The 19,770-nt window shown below is 43.5% G+C and overlaps 2 long non-coding RNA genes across 8 annotated transcripts; one reads left to right on the forward strand and one right to left on the reverse strand.

Moving 5' to 3' along the window:
- Nucleotides 1–13,424: 13,424 nt before the first annotated feature.
- On the forward strand, nucleotides 13,425–15,856 carry LOC137000841 (uncharacterized). The gene is made up of 4 exons (XR_010891016.1): nucleotides 13,425–13,566; nucleotides 13,651–13,748; nucleotides 13,842–14,100; nucleotides 14,189–15,856. It is a non-coding gene; the product is annotated as an uncharacterized lncRNA (long non-coding RNA).
- LOC105676953 (uncharacterized) lies at nucleotides 15,668–19,744 on the reverse strand. 7 transcript variants are annotated; one of them, XR_010891015.1, is made up of 6 exons: nucleotides 19,661–19,744; nucleotides 19,309–19,567; nucleotides 19,085–19,220; nucleotides 16,544–16,706; nucleotides 16,023–16,065; nucleotides 15,668–15,925 (listed from the first exon to the last, which is right to left on the reverse strand). It is a non-coding gene; the product is annotated as an uncharacterized lncRNA (long non-coding RNA). The 7 variants fall into 7 exon arrangements; XR_010891012.1 differs by having other exon boundaries at nucleotides 16,298–16,706; XR_010891014.1 differs by having other exon boundaries at nucleotides 15,668–16,065.
- Nucleotides 19,745–19,770: the final 26 nt, after the last annotated feature.

The raw sequence follows: 19,770 nt of genomic DNA on the forward strand, positions 1-19,770 counted from the left end.
TTCTCACGTACTCGTACTGTCCTAAAGGCGTGACAAACGAAGTATATTTTACGGAATCTTCGTGCATTTTAATATGGAAAAATCCATCTTTTAGATCTAATGTCGTAAAATATTTTTTCCCTTCTAGTAAATCCAGTTGATCTTCGATTAGGGGGAGTGGGAAGTTATCACGAGTTGTTATCTTATTTAAGGCCCAAAAATCTATGCACATTCGTACCTCTCCGTTTTTCTTTTTTATTAGGACGATTGGCGATGCATATTCGGATGCACTCTTTCTGATGATACCCTTGACGATTAGGTCATCTAAAATGTGTCGTAACTTAGTTTTTTCATCGTAGGAAAGTCGTCGCGGCGCGCACGAAAACGGTTTATTGTTTGTAAGCGTAAGTTTCATCGTGTTTTCTACCGCGGGACTTGGTGGTCTCTGTACGTTAACATAACATTTCTCGAACATATTACGTGCTCGCGTCTTCACCTCAGTCGAAAGGTTCTCGTTTATACGCATATCTTGCGGAGACACGTGAGAGTTATTATTATCCATCTCAATATTCATAATATCGATAACTTCTTTATTGCTCAATGATAACCTTGCCAGCTTCATAAAATCGCGTCCCAAGATCATCGGGTTTTGCATTGTTTCGTCCGGGACGACACGTAATACAATAAAATATTTCTCGCGATTAAATACGAGTGTTGCTTTTACAAGGCCCAATACTTTCAATCCGCTGCCGTTAACACCAAAGAATCGGTCGCGTCCCGAATCAACAACAATATATTTCCGCGGAATATAACATTCTTTAACGAAGCAGATAGGGCTCCCTGAATCGATTAACGCGTTAAAATCTATTTTAAAGTTACCGTCCTTATCGTTTATTTGTAGTTCCACCAGTCGCCGAAAATCATCGTCCTCTCGTTGTCCTGTATCACGCAGTTGATGTCTTCCTTCGGAGGGCTGCACTGATTAGCACGGTGACCTAACTTTCCGCACTTGTAGCAGGATCCTCGTTCTCTCCTCGCTTTCTTGCACTCTGCTGCATAGTGTCCTTCCTCGTTGCAGTTGTAGCATTTCTGCGAGACCGCTTCCTTTGACCTTCGTTGTTCTTTTCCTGGCGATTTACAATTTCCCGTTACCTGGTCTCCTCGGCGTTGTGGAAACTGCTTATGGTGCGCTTCTTTAGGCGACGGAACGCCTGCGAACGCGGTTAGCATCGCGTCTATTGACTGATAACATTGCACTTTTGCTTGCGTGCGCAATTCTTGACTCGGAATACCCTCGATAATGTAGCTAATCATTTCGGCTTCTGCGGTCGGCACTTTATTTGCAAGCGTCACTTTGTCGTGTAGATAGTCTGTGAAGGTTTCGCCTGCCTTCCATACTCTCGCTTCGAATTCGCGTCGTAGAGTCAGCGGATCTAGTCGTTGTCCATATATTTTCTTCAGCTCGTCCAACAGATCGTCGCAACTTAATTCAACGCAGTCAGCCCTCGAGTGATACCATTTCTACGCTTTTCCAGTCAACTTGCTGCATACCAGCGCTTTCGCCTTATGCTCGTCTAGTTCATACGTGGAAAGTAGTTTTCTTGTCTGTTTCTCCCATCGGTCAAAATCATAGTTACTTCCGTCGTATTTGCCTACCAAATCTTTGAGCTCTTGCCATTTTTTCGTACTTGCTCGAACAGGCGTGCTCTCTTCTGCTCTGGGCGTCATTCGTAAGAGATCTACCTCTCTCCTTAGTAATTCAACCTCGCGCATGGCTAAGTCTCTCTCCTTCCGCAAAAGTTCAATCTCACGGACAGACACGGATTGAATGCTCGCCGTCCCCTGTTGAGATTCGTCAGATTGCAAATCATGCATCTCGTTTGCGGGGTGTCCTGTCGCACGAAGCTCTTTTAATGGAACACCCTCTTCTAATAATCGTTTTAGCAGCTCATTCTTCGTTCCGGAAGTTGGCAGATTTCTTTCCTTTAATTTCTCTTTCAGCTCTAATGCCGTAAGCGTGCTCATTTTGACACGTTGTCTTTTTCTTAACTGATTGGAAATTTATTCACTACCATAAGTTAGTAATCGAGTGTCTACTGTTTCAAATACAGTCAAAATACAGTTCGTAAGGTTTTATAAAAACGTAAAGGCCCGTAACATAAGCATAACATAAATTCGTAACATAAACGCACAGTCACAATCGCGCGGTCATAATCGCCAAACTTGGCACCGGTAATCCCACTTCTGAATTTTGTAAGGGGTTTCCGTAATAAATTGTGGGCGTGCGTAATGTACGTAAATGTTTTAATAATTCGTTTTACATGTTTGCTTGGACTAACATCGGCCGGCCACGAAAAACAGAACTGCCTCGTACGGAAGCCAGCTCAAGACTGCCTGATCGCTCATCGAGCTCGATTGGTTGCGTTCGCATTTTGTTTATTTCTAAAAAATAATAAAAGAAAGAATGAGCCGCTATCTGCCTCTAACGCTCGCGCATCGCGTCGGTAGAATCGGCAGCTTCGGCGTCGTCTAAATCAAAGGCCGCTGTTTGTAAATAGCGTCGGTAGCTGTAGGCCTTTTATGACCTTATAACATTGAGTATTTCCATTTACGAGTTCGAACATACCTGGTTTCGCTCGAAATATTATTTCCATCTGGTATTTCCATAGCTGGAAATTTTGTAAAGAAAAAAATTTAATGGCTTAACATAAAAAATTAGTAAAGAAGAAATAAAGTAGTAAAAGAAAAAATTTAATGGCTTAACATAAAAAATTGTTCCATAGATGCATTTTGTGCAATTGCATTTTTCTGCAATTGTTGCATTTACAAACAAATGAGTCTATAGAAAAATTTTTCATGTTATGCCAATTTACTTTATCATTTTTTTTTAACTTTTATTACCATTTTCTTCAACAGAACAAATGCTAAAACTCGGTCTAGTTTCGTGGGCCTATATATTGTCATACATTCTATATATTGCACAAAGATAATGTTTTGTAAATATAAGAAATATTTAGAAAAAAATATAAAATGTTTGAAAACAAAAATTGTAGAACATATTAATAACGTAATAATAAAAGTAATGATAATAGCAACAGGAACAAGAACAAAATTTATAGATATTTAAACGTGAGGTTTCTACTTTACTGTTTTTCAATGAATTTATCGAGAAGAGCAAGGAGCTTATTGTCCATTTCCATCCGCTCCTTATGTCGTTTGTTCCGAACGTATTCATGCTTTTCTTTTTGACAAAGTTTTTTTGCCAACAGTGAACTTGCAGTAGATTTCCCTTTTAATGTTGTTGATGGTTCTGTAAAACCAACCAAGCAATAAAACCAATACAAGATTAATCCATAAACAGTGGAAGAATGGTTTGTGCAAAAATTTACCATAAGCACACCCACCACCCAGTAAACATTCGATATCCTATGTATATACATGAAATATCCATAATGTGAAAAAAATGTACTGTATACACTATGTGCATACATATGATATACGCTGATGTAGATACATTTGTGGATATACATAAGATATCTTACAGATATACATAGAATGTATATTCGAACGAAATCGCTGTCTGTATATACATAGAATATACCTCGTGTACATTCCATGTATATACATGTAACGTACATACATACGATATACGCTGAGGTAGATACATTTATGCATATACATAGGATATCATATTGAAACGGTACGTTGTTTTGCGCGGAGTAACTCGTCGGAGTCAGGAGTTCGGTCGGTTGGGGGCACGCAGAAGAATGCTCGGATGAAATAAATAAAATGAAGTAATAAAACAAGATTTATTTCTTAACTGATGAAGTCTATACTTTACAAATCCGTGTGGATACAGAGCGTTTTAATATGTTGGTTTGAACGCGGTTTATAAATTATCTCGGCGGTGATGAATAATTGTGACGAGAAAGCGTCAGCGCAAGCGCGGGTGTTGCAGTGGCCCCTAGGCGACTGCGAGCGCGTAGGTCGATGCGTTCGAGCGACGGCAAGGATCGATCGACTGATCGATATGTTCGGCCGCGTGCGCGGTGGTGTCGATGTTCGCCGCTGGTTCGATTAGTTCGCGATTGCCTGCCGGATTTGAGGATCCGATTTTAAAAGGATAAAGACGGGAGCGAGGACGCGCGTATTGCCCGCGTCTTGAAATGGCTGGTGTTCTAACGTGGAGCCGAGTATTCCCGGTGGTATACGGGTAGGCCCGTATGTAAGAATGAAGCCGAGTGCGCTCGGTAATATACGAGTGTGCTCGTATTTAGGTAACGAGACCGAGTATGCTCGGTTATAATACGAGTGCGCTCGTATGCGAGGAAACGAAACCGAGTATGCTCGGTAATATACGAGTATGCTTGTATGCGAGGAAACGAAACCGAGTATTCTCGGTAACGTGCGAGTATGCTCGCACGAAGGAACGGAGGACGGTTCCTGGCGGCCGAGTATGCTCGGCAGGAATACGAGTATTCTCGTATCGTGGTCTAGAGCCGAGTATGCTCGGCGAGGATACGGGTGTGCCCGTAACGTGGAAGCGGTTCCTGGGGCCGAGTATGCTCGGTTGGTGCACGAGTATGCTCGTGCTCGTGAGGCTGCTGGACATAGACTTCGAGTATTCTCGAAGGATTACGAGTGCTCTCGCAACAGGACGTTCACTGACGAGCAGTGAACGGGATCTGGTAGAAAAGCGTACAGCCGGGCCTCTTTTATACCCGGCTGCCGCCCGACTGGCGAAGGATCGGCAAGCATCGGCGGTTTAGCCGGCGGACCCCCACCTGGTAAATTTCGAAAACGGTCAGGTGTGGGGGGCCGTCCGGCGATTGACCGTCGGTGTTTATATGAAAAGTTTATCGGCGCGCGATGCGCCCTTTTTGGCTACGGACGATGTTCGGTCCGTAGCCGTGACGATGCATGCTGCATCGTTACATCACCCCCCGGTTTTCGGGGGTGGGTGCCTGCGGCGGCTGTGGACGGCTCTTGATAAGCCGCCCATCTCGCGAGAAGCGGAGCTTGTAGCGCCGTCCGTCCGCTGTTCGCAACTTGTAGCCACGCGAGACTACAACGGACCAGTAAGGAATCGCCGCGAATTCCTTTGGCGCGAATTCCACCATAAAAGGTGGCGGATCCGGTGCCCTTCCTGCTGGTGGCGCAGGTGGTGCGGCGGCTGGTGGTGGCCTGGTAGCTGCTGGCGGTGGCCTGGTAGCTGCTGGCGGTGGCCTGGTAGCTGCTGGTGGCGGCCGTGCTACGGCTGGTGGCGGCCGTGCAGCGGCTGGTAGCGGCCGTCGTGCGGCGGCTGGTGATGTCGGCGGTGCGGCGGCGGCCGTTGACGGCCGAGTTTCAACGGCCCATGATGGCCGTCTGCTGGTAGCGGCTGGTCCCGGCGGTGCGGTGGTCGGCATGGCCGCCGGTCTGGTCGGCCTACGTTCCTGCGGCGCCGTGTGCGTGATGGTACGCGCGGGGTCCGGTGGCCCTCGTTTCCGCCCCTTGGGTGGTGGTGGCGGTGGCGAGGCCAAGAAGGCAGCCTTCCTCTGCTGCTGCTGGTCGGATCGCTGGATCGTGGTCCCCACCTTGGGGATCACGCGTGCCGGTGGTGACGGCTTCGGAGCAGGCTTTGGCGTTGGCTTCGGTGCTGGCTCGTCGGCCAGCAAGATCTCGATCTCATCGAGGATGTTCCAGGAGCTAGTCATCTTGGATGCGAGTTCTAGCTTTCTAGGCCGAAGATTCTCAGAAACGCTCCTTATATTCTAGCATCCCCGTCACGGTGGTCTGGTCAGCCTATTTGGTAGGGGCATCTTCCCCATTCCCTGGCTTCAGGTCCTGCACATGTATGTGCCTAAGCCATCGTCCCCTCTTATCTTTTAAATCGTAGATAACGGGGGTGACGATTCGGCCTATTACGTACGGACCGGCGTATTTTGGCGCGAGTTTGGCGTTCACGCCTGCGGCCTTGTTTGACAGAGGGTGTTCTTTGCGCCACACTGTCGCGCCGATCTTCGGCCGCCAATCCCGTCGCCGCATATTGTAATACGACTCTTGCCTCTGAAAAGCTCTGGCGAGATTGACAGTAATTAGCTCCCGGGCCTCGTCCAGGTGGCGCCGCCAGGCTGTCGTCGGAATCGGTACAGGCGGGTGTGTTCGATCTTCGGGATGGTGATAGTTCGCGCCCGTAATTGGCGAACGCGGGCGTGAGTCCGGTCGCGTCGTGACATGCGCTGTTGTATGCGTATTGGAGCGCGAGGATGTGGCGATCCCATTGGCGGTGATCGCGTCCGACGAATTGTCCGATCATGGTCTTTATCGTTTTATTGATCCGCTCGACTGGATTGCATTGTGGCGTATAGATCGGCGTGGTGCGGTGCGCTATCCCGAATGACTTTAATAAGTCTTTAAACTGGCGGGATATGAATTGCCGGCCGTTGTCCGAGACGATAAGTTCGGGGCAACCGTGCCGGTATATGATTCGCTCCGCTACTGTTTTACATATTGCCTCGCTCGTGGCCTTGCGCAGGGGTTGCAATTCAACCCACTTGGTGAACCGGTCTTGTAAGACGAAAAGCCACGAGTGGCCGTTCGTGGAGCGTGGTAGCGGCTCTACTAAGTCGATCGTGACTTGCTGCCACGGCGCGGTGACATTGTGCGCGTGGGCGCGTCCGGCAGGCTTGCCTTGGTACGCTTTATGGGCGAGACAGTTTTCGCAATTTCGCACGTAGCGGGCGATATCGCGGAACATTCCGGGCCAGTAGTATCGCCTGGTCACGCGGTGAATTGTTTTCGCTACGCCTAAATGTCCCGCGGTCGGTTCGTCGTGGAATCGACGCATGACCTCCTCCCGTTCGGGGCGAGAGAGACAGCGTTTCCATTGCTCTTGCTCGGTGTGTTCGCGAAACTCTAAATCGTGTCGGAGATGGCGGTAAAGTCTCCCCTCCTGGATGGTGTAATCGGGGTAGTTCGCAGGCTCCCTTCTTACCTTTTTCAGGAGGTTGCCATATCACGCGCAATTTGCCGTCTGGGCGGCGCAGGTTTCTGGTTCCCGGGAAAGCGCGTCGGCAACTTTATTTAACGCTCCGCGCCGGTACCGGATGTCGAAGCTGTATTGTTGCAGCTCGAAAAGCCAGCGTCCGAGGCGGCCGGTGGGGGTTTCTAGGCTCTTTAGCCAGCGGAGCGATTGGTGGTCGGTGATTACCGTGAAGGAATATCCTTCCAAGTAGTCCCGCATCCGGCGGATCCCCCATACGACCGCGAGGCATTCCAATTCGGTCGCGCTGTAATTCTTCTCGGCCGGATTCAAAGTGCGGCTTGCGTACGCTATTATCCGTTCGCCCTCGGCGAAATCCTGCGTGAGAACGGCCCCGAGTCCGTACGCGCTTGCGTCCGTTTGCAATACGAACGGTAGCCGGAAGTCGGGGCAAGCGAGCACGGGCGCGGTTATGAGTGCGTTTTTAAGCGCGTTGAAGGCGCCTTCTTCCTCCGGTCCCCATTGCCAGCGCGCATTTTTCCGCGTTAGTTTAGTAAGCGGCGCGGATACGGCGGAGAAGTCTTTAATGAAACGGCGGTACCACGAGGCCATGCCGAGGAACTGGCGTACCTTTCTAATCGTGGTAGGAGCCGGCCACTGAGATACGGCGCTTATCTTTGCGGGATTGGTGTGAATGCCTTCCCGCGAAATGACATGTCCGAGATATGTGAGTTCGGTCCGGCAGAAGTGGCATTTATCTGGATTTAGCCGCAGTCTGGCCTCTCGAAGGCGGCGGAATACTTCAGCTAAATGTTGTAGGTGTTCGCTAAACGTAGCGCTGGCAACAATGATGTCGTCGAGATAGACGAACACGTTGGGCTCCAACGCGGGGCCCAATACGGTATCGAGCAACCGCTGGAAGGTCGCTGGGGCGGAATGCAGTCCGAACGGCATTACTCGGAACTGCATCAACCCCTTCCCGGGTACGGTGAAAGCGGTGATTGGCCGGCTTGCGGCCGTTAGTGGCACTTGCCAGTACCCGCTCCTGAGGTCGAGTGTTGACAAGTACTTCGCGCCTCTTAATTTGTCGAGTGTGGCCGTAATGTGAGGGAGAGGGTACGCGTCGCGTTCGGTCACGGCGTTGACTTTCCGAAAATCTATGCAGAAGCGGGGCTTGCCGTCCTTCTTTTTCACAATTACGACCGGTGAGCTCCAGGCACTCTGCGACGACTCGATCACCCCCTCTCGTTCCATTTCTTCCACGGCCTCATTGATGATCCCTTGCATGGCCGGATTGCGGGGGCGGTAACGCTGTTTGATTGGCCGCGGGTCCGTTAGTCGGAGGTGATGCTCTACGCGATTGGTGGGTCCGGTGACGTTTTGAAAGAGTGCAAGCTCCCGCTCTAGGAAAACGCGTAATTGCCGCGTCTCGGAATCGGTGCGCGGGGTTAGGCCGTTTGAAATGGTGCCGGTACGGCCGGATATCGGTGCGAGTGTCGGTAGTGGTGGGGGCGGAAGCACGATTCCCAGGTGGGCCCACAAATCCACCCCTATCAACATGTCGCTCCCGAGCGCTGGTAGGACCTGGAACTCGTGGGAGAATTTTCTCCCTCCCAGGCCTATTTCCAGTTCGTAGCTTTTGGTGATAGGGGCAGATCCGCCGTCAGCTACCGTAACGTGTTCGAGTATCGAGCGAGAGCGATAGCCCTTCTCGGAGATATACCCGGCGAGCGGTTAATAAACGGTGTCGTTAATAAACGATCGGTCGGAGCCCGAGTCGAGGAGGGCCAATACGATCTTCCCGCAGCACGTTTAAGTGCGGTCGCGGCCGGTAAATGATTTCTAATTGGACCGGTCGGCGGCCGCCGTTGCCCCGGCCCGTGTGGCGTTTCCCGCCGGCGGATGGCAGTCACGGGTAAAAACGCCGTTTTTCCCGCATCGGGAACAAAATTTGCGTGGCGGTCGCTTGCAGTCCAGCCGGGTGTGGCCCCGCTGCTTGCATCGCCAGCAACAGTCTTCTCGACTATACTCGGCGGCGGCCACGTTCCGGTCCTCCAGTATCTTTCGGTCCCGCTGGCGGCGCTGCTCTATCAGCTCTTCGTATTCTTCCGCCCGGTCGGATAACTCGTAATAATCGATCGCGTCGTGCGGTCGAATATAGAGACGGTATTCGGGGTCCATATTTTCGATTAATAGATCGATCGTTTCGGCTTCTGAAAACCCCCCAGCGCGGCGCGCGATTGTGAGCAGTGCGGTTGAAAACTTTTTAAAAGTTTCGCCCGGTAGCTGGCGGCGGCTAGTGGCTTCCCGTCGTAGGCGGGCCTGGTAACGGCGCGGTAAGAAATGCCCGCGAAATTCCCCTAGGAAATCCCCCCAGTTTTTCCACGCGTGGCGGCGGTTTCGAAACCATAGTAACGGCTCGCCTTTTAGAATCTCGGGCAACCCGAGGAGGAGATGGGCCCCGGAGAAGTGGTACCCCTCCCTTAGCTCTTCGAGTCGTTCGAGGAACGCGGCCGGATCCCTGCCATCAAAATGGCATCCCCACTTGCGGATCTGGTCCATGGTTTTTGCCGGATCAAATGGGCTGGCTATGGGGACCGGAGGGTTGGAGGTCGAGTAGAAACTCGCTCGATCGTCGTCGTCGTAAGAATTGGCGGGGAGCCGTAGCGACGGAATATTTAAAGCTTTGCGGGCGGGCGCGGGGCCCTCGGTGTCGGATGCCTCGGGTTTCGGGGGTGCGATATCCCCCGGATTTGCGCGAACGTATTCGCGTAACCGGCGTCGGAGGTCATCTAAAGTGCCGGTGCAATCGACGTTGCGGCTTTGCAAGAGTCGCGATATTTCGGAGCGCGCTAATTGCTGTATCCACGCGGTCATCGCGAGTGGATCCTTTTGGCGTGCCCCTTTATCTGGTCCCTGTTCGGGCGCCATGAAACGGTACGTTGTTTTGCGCGGAGTAACTCGTCGGAGTCAGGAGTTCGGTCGGTTGGGGGCACGCAGAAGAATGCTCGGATGAAATAAATAAAATGAAGTAATAAAACAAGATTTATTTCTTAACTGATGAAGTCTATACTTTACAAATCCGTGTGGATACAGAGCGTTTTAATATGTTGGTTTGAACGCGGTTTATAAATTATCTCGGCGGTGATGAATAATTGTGACGAGAAAGCGTCAGCGCAAGCGCGGGTGTTGCAGTGGCCCCTAGGCGACAGCGAGCGCGTTGATCGATGCGTTCGAGCGACGGCGAGGATCGATCGACTGATCGATATGTTCGGCCGCGTGCGCGGTGGTGTCGATGTTCGCCGCTGGTTCGATTAGTTCGCGATTGCCTGCCGGATTTGAGGACCCGATTTTAAAAGGATGAAGACGGGAGCGAGGACGCGCGTATTGCCCGCGTCTCGAAATGGCTGGTGTTCTAACGTGGAGCCGAGTATTCCCGGTGGTATACGGGTAGGCCTGTATGTAAGAATGAAGCCGAGTGCGCTCGGTAATATACAAGTGTGCTCGTATTTAGGTAACGAGACCGAGTATGCTCGGTTATAATACGAGTGCGCTCGTATGCGAGGAAACGAAACCGAGTATGCTCGGTAATATACGAGTATGCTCGTATGCGAGGAAACGAAACCGAGTATTCTCGGTAACGTGCGAGTATGCTCGCACGAAGGAACGGAGGACGGTTCCTGGCGGCCGAGTATGCTCGGCAGGAATACGAGTATTCTCGTATCGTGATCTAGAGCCGAGTATGCTCGGCGAGGATACGGGTGTGCCCGTAACGTGGAAGCGGTTCCTGGGGCCGAGTATGCTCAGTTGGTGCACGAGTATGCTCGTGCTCGTGAGGCTGCTGGACATAGACTTCGAGTATTCTCGAAGGATTAAGAGTGCTCTCGCAACAGGACGTTTACTGGCGAGCAGTGAACAGGATCTGGTAGAAAAGCGTACAGCCGGGCCTCTTTTATACCCGGCTGCCGCCCGACTGGCGAAGGATCGGCAAGCATCGGCGGTTTAGCCGGCGGACCCCCACCTGGTAAATTTCGAAAACGGTCAGGTGTGGGGGGCCGTCCGGCGATTGACCGTCGGTGTTTATATGAAAAGTTTATCGGCGCGCGATACGCCCTTTTTGGCTACGGACGATGTTCGGTCTGTAGCCGTGACGATGCATGCTGCATCGTTACAATATGGATATATATACAATGTATATTCGAACGAGATCGCTGCCTGTATATTCATAGAATATACCTCGTGTATATTCCATGTATATACATCAAACGTATATATATACGATATACGCTAAGATAGATACATTTATGGATATACATAGGATATTATATGGATATACATACAATGCATATTCAAACGAGATCGCTGCCTATATACAGTGAGCGGCCAAAGTTCCGGAACGATCAATTATCTCAGAAAATATTGATTTATTGGAAAAATGTTTCAAACAAAAAGAGTAGGGTTTAAAGAAATCCATTAGCTGATGATATTTATTTGACCTTGGAATGACCTTGAAAAGCCCGGTCAAGATCAACATAAAAATCTTAAATAGAAACCTCCATTTTTGATTACATATTTTTGTAGCTGAAGTCGAGACGTTTTCAAAACACTTTAGTAAAATATTTTTTTATTATATAAGTACTTTTCCAGTTATAAGATTTGAAAGTTACAGTATTTTGACATAAAATACAAAATATCTTGTAAAACATTCAGTTTTTGGTAATCTTATCTTAATACTTTTGTGCACAGAATAATGAGACGAATCAATTCGTGTAAAGAAAACACATAGTTGTTTTAAAAAAAAAGTATGCAGCTGCATGTTGCAAATTACATATTTTTTTCTTAAAAGCAACTATGTATTTTCTTTATACAAATTGATTCGTCTCATTATTCTGTGCATAAAAGTATTAAGATAAGATTACCAAAAACTGAATGTTTTACAAGAATATATTTTGTATTTTATGTCAAAATACTGTAACTTTCAAATCTTATAACTGGAAAAGTGCTTAATAAAAAAATATTTTACTAAAGTGTTTTGAAAACGTCTCGACTTCAGCTATAAGAATATGTAATAAAAAATGGGGGTCTTTGTTTAAGATTTTTATGTTGATCTTGACCACGCTTTTCAAGATCATCCCAAGGTCAAATAAATATCATCAGCTAATGGATTTCTTTAAACCCTACTCTTTTTGTTTGAAACATTTTTCCAATAAATCAATATTTTCTGAGATAATTGATCGTTCCGTAACTTTTGCCACTCACTGTATATGTATATACATAGGACGTACATAGAATATCCTAATGTTTATTGGATTGCTTTGAATCTGCATTGCTTCCTTCGGTACGTGTGATGGATAGACCCGTAGACGATGCGGTTGCCACTGGGATATACCATGTCTTTTTGGCAAATATGTCGTCTATGATCTATAAAGATGAATACAACGGCTATTAGAAAATGCAGACATTGTTAAGAAAACACACTCATTTGTCTTTTATTTAATTGTTTTTATACCATAAAAAACTGCCATGTTCTTCTATTGTTTCCTGATTTATTATTGTCATCTTTTATTGATTTATATGTTTTTTCCAAACTGCGTAATTCAGCTGCACATTGTGGTCCCGTTACTATATGCCCCTTCTTACTCATAACTTTGGCAATTTCATCCTAAATTTTTTTATGCTAACGTTTCCCATCAGAAAATTTTTTTTCAGACTCCTTATATTTTCCAACAGTAACAGTACACACGATTCAGACCATCTGTATAAAGACCCTAAAATACGTAATATATACAAACGTCACTAATTATTACATTTGTTGTAAAAGATTGAACTTATAATTGTTGTTCATGAGAACTTTTACATACCTGAATCTTCAGTATCGGTGTTTTTAGTTTCCTCCTCGTAAGTCGCACAAACAGTTGCACAAATATCCGGACTTGACATTACCACTGTACATTGCTGCCTAAAAAAACAAAAATGATTAATCTTGCAATTCTCGCGTTTTCTTTGCAAAATACTAAATATATTAAATATAAAGATAATATACCGCATAGCTATAATTGACGCATAGCTACCAAGCAATACAGGCATACGATAACATAGGTATACAATATACCTATATCGTATAGGTTAGAATGGAAACTTCATTCCGTGCAAAATGCAAATCCAATTATTCGATTGAACAGTGCGACGGAAGTTCCAGTAATGAGACCACAGTCGTCGCCACGAATTACTTTGCCAACGATCTTAACCCATGCATGGAATATCATTATTTCACTATTAAAACGGAAACGCAGACAGTGCCGGTTAAACGAGACTGCGAAAACAGCTTCGCCGAATAAGTATTTTGAGGTATCAGAGCAGAATAACAAATGAATACGTTGTCCCTTGCAAAGCTTACAATTTTTTTTAGTGAAATTAGCGAAAAATATCTTTCGCTAATTTTACTAAAAAAATTTGTGGTCTCATTACTGGAACTTCCGTCGCACTGTTCAATCGAATAATTAGATTTGCATTTTGCACGGAGTGAAGTTTCCATTCTAACCTATACGATATAGGTATATTGTATACCTATGTTATCGTATGCCTGTATTGCTTGGTAGCTATGCGTCAATTATAGCTATGCGGTATATTATCTTTATATTTAATATATTTAGTATTTTGCAAAGAAAACGCGAGAATTGCAAGATTAATCATTTTTGTTTTTTTAGGCAGCAATGTACAGTGGTAATGTCAAGTCCGGATATTTGTGCAACTGTTTGTGCGACTTACGAGGAGGAAACTAAAAACACCGATACTGAAGATTCAGGTATGTAAAAGTTCTCATGAACAACAATTATAAGTTCAATCTTTTACAACAAATGTAATAATTAGTGACGTTTGTATATATTACGTATTTTAGGGTCTTTATACAGATGGTCTGAATCGTGTGTACTGTTACTGTTGGAAAATATAAGGAGTCTGAAAAAAAATTTTCTGATGGGAAACGTTAGCATAAAAAAATTTAGGATGAAATTGCCAAAGTTATGAGTAAGAAGGGGCATATAGTAACGGGACCACAATGTGCAGCTGAATTACGCAGTTTGGAAAAAACATATAAATCAATAAAAGATGACAATAATAAATCAGGAAACAATAGAAGAACATGGCAGTTTTTTATGGTATAAAAACAATTAAATAAAAGACAAATGAGTGTGTTTTCTTAACAATGTCTGCATTTTCTAATAGCCGTTGTATTCATCTTTATAGATCATAGACGACATATTTGCCAAAAAGACATGGTATATCCCAGTGGCAACCGCATCGTCTACGGGTCTATCCATCACACGTACCGAAGGAAGCAATGCAGATTCAAAGCAATCCAATAAACATTAGGATATTCTATGTACGTCCTATGTATATACATATACAGTGAGTGGCAAAAGTTACGGAACGATCAATTATCTCAGAAAATATTGATTTATTGGAAAAATGTTTCAAACAAAAAGAGTAGGGTTTAAAGAAATCCATTAGCTGATGATATTTATTTGACCTTGGGATGATCTTGAAAAGCGTGGTCAAGATCAACATAAAAATCTTAAACAAAGACCCCCATTTTTTATTACATATTCTTATAGCTGAAGTCGAGACGTTTTCAAAACACTTTAGTAAAATATTTTTTTATTATATATATAAGCACTTTTCCAGTTATAAGATTTGAAAGTTACAGTATTTTGACATAAAATACAAAATATCTTGTAAAACATTCAGTTTTTGGTAATCTTATCTTAATACTTCTATGCACAGAATAATGAGACGAATCAATTTGTATAAAGAAAATACATAGTTGCTTTTAAGAAAAAAATATGTAATTTGCAACATGCAGCTGCATACTTTTTTTTTAAAACAACTATGTGTTTTCTTTACACGAATTGATTCGTCTCATTATTCTGTGCACAAAAGTATTAAGATAAGATTACCAAAAACTGAATGTTTTACAAGATATTTTGTATTTTATGTCAAAATACTATAACTTTCAAATCTTATAACTGGAAAAGTGCTTATATATATAATAAAAAAATATTTTACTAAAGTGTTTTGAAAACGTCTCGACTTCAGCTACAAAAATATGTAATTAAAAATGGAGGTTTCCATTTAAGATTTTTATGTTGATCTTGACCGGGCTTTTCAAGGTCATTCCAAGGTCAAATAAATATCATCAGCTAATGGATTTCTTTAAACCCTACTCTTTTTGTTTGAAACATTTTTCCAATAAATCAATATTTTCTGAGATAATTGATCGTTCTGGAACTTTTGCCGCTCACTGTATATAGGCAGCGATCTCGTTCGAATATGCATTGTATGTATATTTATATAATATCCTATGTATATCCATAAATGTATCTACCTCAGCGTATATCGTATGTATGTACGTTACATGTATATACATGGAATGTACACGAAGTATATTCTATGTATATACAGACAGCGATTTATTCGAATATACATTCTATACATTCTATGTATATCTATAAGATATCTTATGTATCGAGTGTCTACTGTTTCAAATACAGTCAAAATACAGTTCGTAAGGTTTCATAAAAACGTAAAGGCCCGTAACATAAGCATAACATAAATTCTTAACATAAACGCACAGTCACAATCGCGCGGTCATAATCGCCAAACTTGGCACCGGTAATCCCACTTCTGAATTTTGTAAGGGGTTTCCGTAATAAATTGTGGGCGTGCTTAATGTACGTAAATGTTTTAATAATTCGTTTTACATGTTTGCTTGGACTAACATCGGCCAGCCACGAAAAACAGAACTGCCTCGTACGGAAGCCAGCTCAAGACTGCCTGATCGCTCATCGAGCTCGATTGGTTGCGTTCGCATTTTGTTTATTTCTAAGGAATAATAAAAGAAAGGATGAGCCGCTATCTGTGTGTATGTGTGTGTGCCTCTAACGCTCGCGCACGCGTCGGTAGAATCGGCAGCTTCGGTGTCGCCTAAATCAAAGGCCGCTGTTTGTAAATAGCGTCGGTAGCTGTAGGCCTTTTATGACCTTATAACATTGAGTATTTCCATTCACGAGTTCGAACATACCTGGTTTCGCTCGAAATATTATTTCCATCTGGTATTTCCATAGCTGGAAATTTTGTAAAGAAAAAAATTTAATGGCTTAACATAAAAAATTAGTAAAGAAGAAATAAAGTAGTAAAAGAAAAAATTTAATGGCTTAACATAAAAAATTGTTCCATAGATGCATTTTGTGCAATTGCATTTTTCTGCAATTGTTGCATTTACAAAGAAATGAGTCTATAGAAAAATTTTTCATGTTATGCCAATTTACTTTATCATTTTTTTTTAACTTTTATTACCATTTTCTTCAACAGAACAAATGCTAAAACTCGGTCTAGTTTCGTGGACCTATACATTGTCATACATTCTATATATTGCACAAAGATAATGTTTTGTAAATATAAGAAATATATAGAAAAAAATATAAAATGTTTGAAAACAAAAATTGTAAAACATATTAATAACGTAATAATAAAAGTAATGATAATAGCAACAGGAACAAGAACAAAATTTATAGATATTTAAACGTGAGGTTTCTACTTTACTATTTTTCAATGAATTTATCGAGAAGAGCAAGGAGCTTATTGTCCATTTCCATCCGCTCCTTATGTCGTTTGTTCCGAACGTATTCATGCTTTTCTTTTTGACGAAGTTTTTTTGCCAACAGTGAACTTGCAGTAGATTTCCCTTTTAATGTTGTTGATGGTTCTGTAAAACCAACCAAGCAATAAAACCAATACAAGATTAATCCATAAACAGTGGAAGTATGGTTTGTGCAAAAATTTACCATGAGCACACCCACCACCCAGTAAACATTCGATATCCTATGTATATACATGAAATATCCATAATGTGAAAAAAATGTACTGTATACACTATGTGCATACATATGATATACGCTGATGTAGATACATTTGTGGATATACATAAGATATCTTACAGATATACATAGAATGTATATTCGAACGAAATCGCTGTCTGTATATACATAGAATATACCTCGTGTACATTCCATGTATATACATGTAACGTACATACATACGATATACGCTGAGGTAGATACATTTATGCATATACATAGGATATCATATGGATATATATATACAATGTATATTCGAACGAGATCGCTGCCTGTATATACATAGAATATACCTCGTGTACATTCCATGTATATACATCAAACGTATATATATACGATATACGCTAAGGTAGATACATTTATGGATATACATAGGATATTATATGGATATACATACAATGCATATTCGAACGAGATCGCTGCCTATATACAGTGAGCGGCAAAAGTTCCTGAACGATCAATTATCTCAGAAAATATTGATTTATTGGAATAATGTTTCAAACAAAAAGAGTAGGGTTTAAAGAAATCCATTAGCTGATGATATTTATTTGACCTTGGAATGACCTTGAAAAGCCCGGTCAAGATCAACATAAAAATCTTAAATGGAAACCTCCATTTTTGATTACATATTTTTGTAGCTGAAGTCGAGACGTTTTCAAAACACTTTAGTAAAATATTTTTCTATTATATATAAGCACTTTTCCAGTTATAAGATTTGAAAGTTACAGTATTTTGACATAAAATACAAAATATCTTGTAAAACATTCAGTTTTTGGTAATCTTATTATAGGCGGATGGCCTAATGGATTGTGTTCGACTGGTGAGAAGTGAGAGAGAGTCAATGGTGTAGAAATGTGTTTATTTCTTTGTCAGAGAGAAGTATGTATGTACAAGTGTGTGTGTAACTTGAGTGCGCCAGCGGCGCATTCGCGGCAGAGTGTAAGGCCGCGAGTTTCGAATGAAAGGTGACGGGCGCGGTAAGATATTACCGGCCGCGTCTGCGTGGTTGGAATCGGGTCCTTAACAGGACGATTCATACGAGGGTGCGTGTTGCATCCCGGCGGCGAGGTTTGCGTTGCGGTGGAGTATGTCTCCGTTGTGCCATGCGCTGCGACCATCCGGCTCTCGATGTGAGTCGCAAGTGAGTCTGCGAGCCGAGGCGGGAGAGGCCTTCGCATTCGGATGTCCCCGGAACGTGAGTGTCACGTGGGGGCCGAGTCAACCGGGCACAGAACTCTAAGGGAATTATTTTCCGCTGTAGAGTCTGTGGTGACGACGGCGATGCTGGTGCGTCAGCTGACCGTAGATGTACATCCTACGTGAGGTGTGCGGTCAGAGCTGAGACTGAGTCTTTCGCTTCCGTGCCTTCCCAGGCACTGTGAAAAGTCGAGAAGACTTGCTGGTTGCGCTCTTCGAAGCAGAGCTGTGACTCCGTTCAAGGGCCCTTAGTGAGAGCTCGCCTTGAAGCGAGTGAGTGAGTAAAGATCTGCGGAGCAGCTCTTTTATATCTCGTCGATCGAAGCTTGATCGCGAGAAGGCTCTTCACCGCCTGCGCAACCTGGCGGTGGGTCCGCAAGCTTATAACTGGTAGAAGGCCTGCGGCGCGTAGCGGCGCCGCGGCGTATTATGCCGCTTCAGTACAGCTGTGTGGCGGTGAGCCGCCACACTTATCTTAATACTTTTATGCACAGAATAATGAGACGAATCAATTCGTGTAAAAAAAACACATAGTTGTTTTTAAAAAAAAGTATGCAACTGCATGTTGCAAATTACATATTTTTTTCTTAAAAGCAACTATGTATTTTCTTTACACAAATTGATTCGTCTCATTATTCTGTGCATAGAAGTATTAAGATAAGATTACCAAAAACTGAATGTTTTACAAGATATTTTGTATTTAATGTCAAAATACTGTTACTTTCAAATCTTATAACTGGAAAAGTGCTTAATAAAAAAATTATTTACTAAAGTGTTTTGAAAACGTCTCGACTTCAGCTATAAGAATATGTAATAAAAAATGGGGGTCTTTGTTTAAGATTTTTATGTTGATCTTGACCACGCTTTTCAAGATCATCCCAAGGTCAAATAAATATCATCAGCTAATGGATTTCTTTAAACCCTACTCTTTTTGTTTGAAACATTTTTCCAATAAATCAATATTTTCTGAGATAATTGATCGTTCCGTAACTTTTGCCACTCACTGTATATGTATATACATAGGACGTACATAGAATATCCTAATGTTTATTGGATTGCTTTGAATCTGCATTGCTTCCTTCGGTACGTGTGATGGATAGACCCGTAGACGATGCGGTTGCCACTGGGATATACCATGTCTTTTTGGCAAATATGTCGTCTATGATCTATAAAGATGAATACAACGGCTATTAGAAAATGCAGACATTGTTAAGAAAACACACTCATTTGTCTTTTATTTAATTGTTTTTATACCATAAAAAACTGCCATGTTCTTCTATTGTTTCCTGATTTATTATTGTCATCTTTTATTGATTTATATGTTTTTTCCAAACTGCGTAATTCAGCTGCACATTGTGGTCCCGTTACTATATGCCCCTTCTTACTCATAACTTTGGCAATTTCATCCTAAATTTTTTTATGCTAACGTTTCCCATCAGAAAATTTTTTTTCAGACTCCTTATATTTTCCAACAGTAACAGTACACACGATTCAGACCATCTGTATAAAGACCCTAAAATACGTAATATATACAAACGTCACTAATTATTACATTTGTTGTAAAAGATTGAACTTATAATTGTTGTTCATGAGAACTTTTACATACCTGAATCTTCAGTATCGGTGTTTTTAGTTTCCTCCTCGTAAGTCGCACAAACAGTTGCACAAATATCCGGAATTACCACTGTACATTTGCCACAAAAATGATTACATCTT

The sequence above is a fragment of the Linepithema humile genome, chromosome 6, assembly GCF_040581485.1.
Source record: "Linepithema humile isolate Giens D197 chromosome 6, Lhum_UNIL_v1.0, whole genome shotgun sequence".
NCBI lineage: Eukaryota > Metazoa > Arthropoda > Insecta > Hymenoptera > Formicidae > Linepithema > Linepithema humile.